General features: G+C 37.3%; 1 non-coding gene across 1 annotated transcript; it reads left to right on the top strand.

Annotated features, from left to right (window-relative positions):
• Positions 1–7,467: 7,467 nt before the first annotated feature.
• Positions 7,468–7,574, top strand: LOC136215850 (small nucleolar RNA R71). The gene has a single exon (XR_010682853.1). It is a non-coding gene; the product is annotated as a small nucleolar RNA R71 (small nucleolar RNA).
• Positions 7,575–9,805: the final 2,231 nt, after the last annotated feature.

The raw sequence follows: 9,805 nt of genomic DNA, 5'->3' as shown, positions 1-9,805 counted from the left end.
CCGGTCAAGGATGCTGAGCAAAAAACTCCTGCTGAGGAAGAAGTCAATACCGAGCAGGAATAACCTACTGATGTTGAGCAACATCAGGATGATGCTGAGCGGAGAACTGAGGAAGAAGAAAATGTTGCTGTGAAGGATCACGTTGAGCAACATGAGAATCCAATTATGGAAGAAGAGACAGTTGATACTGATGAGGAGGATATTCATGCTGACCCATCTCCTCCTAAAGAAACAAGGTTCAAGCGGCTCAAGAAGAAAGCCCATAAGACTCCAGCTCTTGACCTCCTTGCAGACTCTCCTCTTCAAGAACCATTTACTGACCTATCTGAGCTACATTTCACGTACTTTGCAAACGATACTGAGTCTCCCTCAAAAGAAAAACAAGCCTCTGTTACTCAGGATGAGGAACAAGCCAAAACCTTTGAAGATCCAAATCCAACTGCTCAAGATGGAACAAATCCTGCTTCAACTTCACCCACTCAAGATGAGCAGGTCAACATGACTAACCAAACTCCACCTCCAACACAGCATGTTGATAAATCAGCTCTTGAAGCCAACCTGCATCAAAGTCCTATCACCAATCAAGATGATCAATCTGGCAAACAGCCAACTCCACCGCCATCAAGCTCAATTCCAGCCTCTGAGACAAATGCTGCTCAATTCACATACTTGAATGCTACTGAGTCAGGACGACGAATCATTGCCTCTGCTCAGTCCTTGCTTCAAGATTTGAACCCTCCTCAAGCTGATGCTACTAGATCTTCTCATGCTGAGTCCTCCCAACTGTCTGGTATCACTCAGCTTCTCAATGAACTAAGAGGACTCAAGGATCTTGTAAGTGTTATGACCACCGTTCAAACTCAGCAACCCAGGCAAGACAAAATCTCAAAGCTGACTGAATTGGTACTCACAATGGTGAACCATCTGAACTCGCTTGAAGGCAAAATCCAACAACCGTCGGAAGTTAATCCAGGGTATGCAACTTCCACTGAGCTTCAAGGCTATTTTGCTAAGTTAACTGCAGAACTGACCAAATCAAGCGCACCTGGCAATCCTGAGTATGCTACCTCTGCTGAGTTACAAGACTGCTTTGCCAAGCTAACTGCTGAACTGACCAGTACGCGTGAATTAGTATCTTCTACCTCTTAGTTCACCATTGACCAACTGAGTGAAGCGGTAAGTCTACTTAACATCAACAAGGCTCAGATGGATGTTGACCCAGTCTCCAATGGTCAACTCTTGAGCTTTTCCCAAGCAATTATGAAGGCAATGCGCATCAACAATGCTCAGCGCATGTTTTATGACTCTGCCCTGCTGAAGATGTACCACCAATCTTTTGCTCAGATCACCAGCTCGCTCACCTGGCTTAGCAAATCACATGAATGCCTACTCAGCATGATTAGCAGCTCTCTCCGGATTCCTCGCCATGTCCAAGATGACAGTGTACCAGTAATTGATGGCTTGCGTGAAAGCACCAAGAGGCTCCAACGTTACTCAAATGTCCTCTCCACTGCTGCTCGCAACAATACCTTCCTTTATAAACCCGATGATGGCAAAACGGGGGAGACAAGCCGAGAAGGAACTCAACTTCCAGGTGGTGCATCCGGGAGTAAAGATAAAGGCAAAGGGGTATATAAAGCTAACCATCAAGCTCAGGTCAATATGAAGGAAAAGAAGAAGAACTAGATATAGCTTAGTCAATGTTTAGAACTTAGCATAGAATCTTTCCTCATATGTTTTTGCTTAATCTATGACAAGTACCATTTTCTCAACCTGACTGATAAAATTGAACAAACAAATTAAGAAGTAAAACATACTCAGTATACATTAACACTAAAATACTTATGTAATAAACTGAGTAACAACATACTTCTAATATTTTTGAAAACTGACTTAAATCCAATTAGCTCAAATCTTGAAAAATCTAACATTAAACTAAGTCAGTATACACAGATGTCTTAAGGTTAATTCAATTAAATCTTGGAAGGTTTAAAATTAAGTTAAGACAATATGTGCAACCCTTACGGGGGAGTTATTTCAAAAATAAATCAATCATGGGGTAACTTATAACTGAGTTCCATAATTATGTATTTTGCCAACATCAAAATGGGGGAGTTTGTTGAAACACCTTTCCACAAGATTTTGATTTGACAAAATCATCCATGATTAAGAGGCAATTAAATTTAAATGCTTTGATTTAATTGTACTAATGTGTTTGTTCAATATTGAGTGCAAAAATATATATATAAAGTTAGACAGGATAAAAGTCAGCATAAGCCAAGCTGAGTGGAACGGAACTCAGCATGAAAGAATAGAAGCTGAGTGGAGTAGAACTCAGTATCAGAAGTCTCCTTCAAAGTTGCCAGAACGAAGCTGACTAAATTAGAAGACTTCTTCAGAATTGTATAAACATAACGGAGCTGACTAAGAAGGAACTCAGCATGGAAGTTGAACATTCGAAGATAACGAATGGAGCTGAGTGACAGTCAGGATAGCATGAAGGATCCGTTCACTAAAGGACAAAGTCTGCCAATCTTCTGCACCAATAATTGAAGCCTCGAAAATACACAGAAGACTAATTCCAAGAAACATGGGTCAATGGATTATTGGTAAAAGACAACTGGCACAAAAAGACAAGTCTGTAGGAAGAAGACAAGGCTGACACCTGAAGAAAACAGATGACAGGATTGGCCTGCAAAACTGAAGCTGACCAGAGGCTGTCTACTAAAAGAGCCGTTTTGGAATCAACGGACACACCAAATTCAAACGGTCTAATCTCCAGAATTCATCTATAAAATGGACAAGGATTTCACTTGGACTTTTGCCGAATTACAAAGAAGAAAAATCCAAGAGAGAAATCTTCAAAGCACTCAAATACAAAGATCTTACACCAAATCTTCTATTCTTTGTGTAAATGCTAGAGTGATTCTGTGTAATCTTCTAAAGTGTTCTTTACTGAAAAGAGAATAAGTGTTTATCAATTGTAATATTGAGAGTGTATGTTGAGTGCTTGGTTGTAAGCATTCAGTGGTAGAAAAATCTAACTGCTGGGTTGTAGTACTTAGTAGGAGATGAGTAGACGAATAGAGGACGTACTCTTGCATACTCACTGCCTTGTAAAGGGTTTGTGCTCTACCTTGAAAGAGCTCAGTATTGGATTGAAAATCCCAGGAGGAACTGGGGACTGGACGTAGGCAGAGAGGCCGAACCAGGATAAGTCGTGCTGAGTAACTTCTAAACTCTTTCTCTCAATATATATATATGCATGTGTTGCTTGTGATATTTACTCAGCATATAAAAATTGTTAAAACTGAAACTGAGTAAATCTGAGTGCCGAGTTGGAAGATGACCTCTCAAGTGTCAATTCCCAACTCTCAAGTCAAGTAGTCTTAGTCAGCATAGAACTAAAACTGTCTGACTAATCAATCGGCCGTGCTGACCAACACGCTGAGTTAACAAACTCTTAAAATAACATTAAGTTAGTATAATTAAAAGCGAAGAAGTTACATTAGTTCCTATCCCCCCCTTTGGAACTAATTACTAGGGACCAACAATTACTTCCGACATCTACCTTTGCCATGATAGACTAGGCCAACATACCTAAGAATTCCCATAATTTTCTGAAAAATGGTCTGTTTCCTCTCGATGGACAGTGTCCATGTAATCCGAAGGTAACTCTTTAATGAGTTTTCCTTGACTCTTGAGAAGGCCCACACAATTTTCTGCTGAATTTAGATAGGACAGAATTCGGGTAATGCTCCCATAACCCTACATCGTCAAACAAGAATACAATACTCAATTCATGTCCTTCGCCCAAGCCATCAAATTCCATCTGAAGGACAAAGCCCATGTAGTCTAGGGGTAACTCGATAATGAGTTTTTCCCCAACTCCTAAGAAGGCACACACAACTTTCCATTGAATCCTAGTAGGCCAGAATTTGAACTACGCCTCAATAATCCTACTTCGCCCAACTAGAATCCAACAGTCCATTCTTACGACCCTTCATCTCAACTCGATATTCCGTCTTAATTTTCTCGGCTCATGAAAAAGACTAAGCAAATGTCTAACTGAATTAGAAGGATTCAAGCACAAATTATGCCTCAATAATTTGGCTATGGCAACCATAAATTTGATAGATCATCTCTACGCTACTTCACCCGAGCTTCGAATTCTGAATGTTACCTACGAATTCTCCCCCTTTAAAGGGATTGAATTACGTGGAATTCCATCGCCCACAACCGTAGGGGAGTATCATTTTCCTTTCTAGCATTCGTATGCTTTAGCAATCTCAGTTCCCTTTTTGTTATTTTCCACACTCCCACACATTGGGTAAAAGTCTCGCAACAATGGCCCTATTAAACCACGGGCATTCCTCAAATCGAAAGGCATCGTAAAATATCTTCAGGAAAAAGCATCGTAAATTTCCAACCGTCTATTCGTTAAGGAAATTTAGGATCTTTAGTATCGGAAGCCCACATCTCGAAGGACTCGCTTAGTTAAGAAATGTTCGCTCACCCCACGATGAACTCGATAGTTGAATCAATTTCGAAAGGTAAATCCCAATCGGGTTTAGCAATTATGGGTGCACTGACTAAAGTGGGGTTCAACGTGCTAAAGGCTTGTAAACAGTCCTCGTTAAAATCAAAAGTAGAATCTTTCATAAGCAAATTAGTAAGTGGTTTGGCAATTACGGAAAAGTTCTTTATAAACCTTCTGTAAAAACCTGCATGTCCTAAAAATGATCTTACTCCCTTTACCGTGGTTGGTGGGGGTAAATTTTCTATTACAGAAGTTTTCGCTCTATCCACTTATAATCCTTTTTCAGAAATTTTATGTCTAAAACTATTCCTTCGTCTACCATGAAGTGACATTTTTCCCAATTAAGTACTAGCTTCGTTTCTTCACATCTAGACAATACTTTATCTAAGTTTTGAAAACATGCATCAAAAGAATCTCCATAAACGGAAAAATCATCCATGAATACTTCCATGATATCTTCAATGAAATCATTAAAAATTGCAGTCATACAACGTTGAAACGTTGCGGGTGCATTACATAGACCAAAAGGCATTCTTCTATAGGCAAAGGTTCCATAGGGACATGTGAAGGTTGTTTTGTCTTGGTCATCCGGGTAAATGTAAATTTGAAAGAAACCGGAATAACCATTTAGGAAACAATAAAATGCATGGTCTGCTATCCTTTCGATCATTTGATCAATGAAAGGAAGAGGAAAATGATCTTTCCTGGTTGCCTTGTTTAGGTTCCTATAATCTATACAAACCCTCCAACCTGTGGTGGTTCGCGTAGGTATTAACTCACCTTCTTTATTTCTCACTACGGTCATACCTCCCTTCTTTGGTACGCAATGGATCAGACTAACCCATTCACTATCCGAAATTGGATATATGATTCCATTATCCAGAAGTTTAGTAATCTCATTCTTGACTACTTCTTTCATATTCAGATTTAGGCGTCTTTTCCTATCCGCTTTAGGGGGTTTACCTTCTTCTAAATGAATCCTATGCATTACAATGCTGGGATTAATTCCCTTTAAGTCTGAAATTTGCCAACCTATACTTCATATCCTATTTCTAACAACTTCTTTTAAACTTTCTTCTTAATCTTTAGTCAATTTGTTAGAGATAATTATAGGTAGAGTATCACCTTCACCTAGAAAAGCATATCTCAAATGGATGGGTAACTCTTTTAGTTTTAATTTAGGGGGTTTTAACACTGAAGGTGGAATTGGTCCATCTTCACGAATCAAAGGCTCTGGAGCCCTATCTTCCATTTCTTCTTCAACTATTGGTTCTATAATATTTGCCTCTTGAACAACATCGTTAACACATTCGTCAACCAAATCAAGTTTCATACAAACAAATTCTTCCATAGGGTATTTCATGGCTCTATTCATATTAAACTCGATTTCATCTTCTCCTATTCTCAAAATTACTTTTCCTTCCGACACATCGACTAATGCATGTCCTGTATTCATAAACGGTCTACCAAAAATGAGTGGACAATTAACGTCATATGCAAAGTCAAGTATAACAAAGTCGGTAGGAAAAATGAACTTATCGACTTTTACTAAGACATCCTCAATTATACCATATGGTTTCTTATTGGTTTGATCCGCTAACTGTAAAACCATATTAGTACGTTTAATGTCTTCTTCTAGACCTATCTTTTTGAATATAGACAATGGCATTAAGTTAATGCTCGCACCTAAGTCACAAACACAACTTGGGAATTGAATATCACCCAATTTACACGGGATGGTAAAACATCTAGGGTCTTTTAGCTTAGTCGACAAATGACTTGACACGATTGAACTACAATCTTTGGTTAAAACTATGGATGAAATTCCTTCCCAACTTATTTTCTTAGAAATTAAATCTTTTAAAAACTTACCATAGTTAGGAATTTGGGTTATCGCATCCATAAATGTTAAATTAATATGTAAATTTTAAAGTTTGTCTAAAACCGTTAAAAGCTGTTTGTCATAGTCCTTATTTCGGACTTTATGTGGAAAAGGTGGTTTTGGTGAAAATGCTTTTGCATTAGCATCATTGGGCGAACTCTTCGAATTTGCATTCACTTTTGTGGACTTTGTCGTCAAATCACTTCCCTGTAAAATATTAGTAGTATCTCCGGGCATTTCCGGACCTAAATAGTGTTTTCCCGATCTAAGAGTTATAGCCTTAACCTGCTCTTTAGGATTTTCTTCCGTATGGCTAGGAAGACTTCCCTCTTTTGGGGATGGAATTGATTTAGCAATTTTTCCAATTTGTACTTCCAAATTATGGATGCTAGATGAATGGTTCTTAATCAATTGATCAAACTTGTTCTCAATTCGTTTAAAACCTTCATCATGGTTGTTCATTTTACCACAGATAGCATCTATAAATTTATCAATTTTAGAAGATAATGTGCCAATAGTGTCCCTTGATTGATTTTGGTAATTATTAGTTCTACCTTGATTGGCACCAGTATTGTTATTTTCTTTCCAACTAAAGTTAGGGTTGTTCCTCCATCCGGGATTGTAGGTATTTGAATAAGGGTTATTGATTTGATTTTGTCCTTGGACAAAATTTACCTGTTCTACCTCATCCGCACCACTATAATCCATATCAACTTGGATGGGGTTTCCATTAATGTCACACGGTGTCGTAAACTTATCAATTTTGTGCGAAAGAGCAGAAAATTGGGCTTGTAACATCGCGATAGGGTCAAGATTAACTATACCTTTAATTGGTGACGAAGTCGAGGACGATGGTTTTGGAGTAACTGGTGTATGTGCGCGTTCGGCAGGCCACATGCTACTGTTAATTGCCATTTCCTCTAAAAGTTCTTTTGCTTCAGCAGACGTGTTCTTCATAAATAACCCTCCCGACATAGCGTCTAATGAACCTCTGGTTGTGGGATTTATTCCATTATAGAATATTTGCATTAAAAGTTAATCCGGCAAATGGTGATGTGGGCATAAACGTTGAAGTTCTTTGAAACGTTCCCATGCTTCATACAGGGTTTCATTTTCATGTTGTGTGAATGATGTCAGTTCTTTTATAATTTTTTTTTTGTTTTGGCTAAGGGAAAATATTTGGATAAAAATGCTTGGGCTAATTGGTTCCAAGGTTGGAATGTTCCGGCCGGCATAGAAGTCAACCAAACTTTAGCCCTGTCCTTCAAAGTGAAAGGAAATAGGCGAAGTTTCACTGCTTCGGCAGAAACGTCCGTAATTTTAAAAGTATCACAAATTTCAAGAAAATTAGTCAAATGGGCATTAGTGTTTTCATTAGGTAGTCCATAAAACGTCACACTATTTTGTAACATGTTAAGCAAGGTTGGTTTGATTTCAAATTGATGTGCATTTATTTAGGGTCTAATTATGCTATTCATAACACCATTGACTCCTGGTGTAGCGAAATCCATAAGTCTAGGAGGAACTGCCATTATTACTGGTTGTGGTTCTTGATTCTGTGTCTTTTTGTTCTTCTTTTTATTTCTATTTCTCTTAATCGTTCTTTCAATTTTTGGATTGAGTGATTCCGGTTGAATGCCCGAACTTCTAGTATTGCGTATGAACTGAAATTACACGCACGAACTGAAATTACCTTCACAAAAAATTGAAAAATAAAATTTTTAGTAAAATGAATAACTTAAATGTAAATATTAATATAAGTATATGTAAACCTAAATTCGGAATAAAATACGAAAAATTATTTTTTTAACAAAATTTTTTTGGCGTTCTCCGGCAACAATGCCAAAAACTTGTTGAGCGATTTCCGCAAGTGCACGGCTTTTGCTTGTAGTACTAAAAGATATCGAACCCACAAGGAATGCTTATTTTGTAAAACTTATTTAATTCAGATTAAATTCGTTTTCTCTAGGTTTGATTAGAAAATTGTTTTTTTGTTTAGTTTGAATGGAATATATTGCTGTGATTTAGAATCCAATTTTGTCAACAGTTTGGATTACAATTACAGGAACTAAGTTTAAGAATAAGAATAATTCAACTTGTTTGCACAAAGCAAGAAATCAACTTATAACTTTGATTAGATTATGTATATGTAACAACTTATCATTTAATGCAATTACAGGGCTTCGAACTGCAAACAATCTTTCTACGGTCGGAACAGATTTCTACCTTAATCAAATTGGTGTTCTATGTTTGATAAGCCGAGCTATTGATCATATCAACCATAAATCCTAATTCTTTTAAGTGTTCAAAAAGTTTCCATTGAAATATATTTTGTGTAAAAAGATTTTTATTGAAAACACCGGTTTATTACTTTAAAGAATATCGCTAGATTAAACTTGAAAATAACAACAGTAGAAAATATATCATATTGAAAAGACAATTTATTAATGAATTGTGAATCGTCACAAGTTAACAGAGAAGAAGAAGCTTGGATAGCATTTTAACTAATTTGAGTTCTGGGTTGTCAATCCTTTCCTCAAACTTCGTAGGCTTGTCAGACCCTGGGGCGCTTCAGCCGCTGGTTCTTCTCGCTGAATCCTCGAAATAGAGACCGCTGAATCCACTACAGAATGTAAACTCGTCTTGGAACAATTCTCAAACTTAAACTAATGAATCTGTGTTTGTATCTAAACTAATTGAACAACTTGTGTACAACAAGTTTGCTTTTACAGAATTGAAAACTAAAATCTAACTATCTAACTCTCTTCCGAATTAGAGTTTTTTTCAACAAAATATCCAACTCCTGTTTCTGAAAATATGTGCTCTATTTATAATTGCTGAAGAGTCTTGTTTGAAGTGTCATGTCCGCTGGTGAAGAGTCGTTTCTATCCAGATGAACATACGCGTTGTTTTGAATTAAAACATGTGAAATATGTGCAGAAAAGTTGCCGTTTCTATCGAGATTCCAATAATCTCGGTCACGGCTTTGGATTGAGGGAGAATTATGCACGAACGCGCGTTTTCTTGTCTGAAAAACGCGTGTCGCGATCGAGATATTGGGAATCTCGGTCGTGACAGAGACTTTTTGTCTCCGTTCCAAGATTGTTTCCCAACTCTTCGTCACAGCCTCTGAATTGAACGTGCCTTTTAGCTTGTAAATGTGATTTTTCTCTCGTTTTTACTCCGTTTTACCTCCTATTTGGATTTTTCCAAATAATTAAGTACCTTGCACAATAGAAACAAATATAGACGTAAAAGTATTCTAAATAGATATAATTGACATGATTTCAGTATGAAACTAACGTAATTATTAATGTTATTTTAGGTATATTTTGGGCTTATCAGAATCAGAACAAGTAGAGTTTTATTAACCAGCCTAATAT

The sequence above is a fragment of the Euphorbia lathyris genome, chromosome 1 (genome assembly GCF_963576675.1).
Source record: "Euphorbia lathyris chromosome 1, ddEupLath1.1, whole genome shotgun sequence".
Classification (NCBI taxonomy): Eukaryota; Viridiplantae; Streptophyta; class Magnoliopsida; order Malpighiales; family Euphorbiaceae; genus Euphorbia; species Euphorbia lathyris.
The sequence above is the reverse complement of the archived record's forward strand: the minus strand, read 5'-3'. Positions and strand labels throughout refer to the sequence as shown.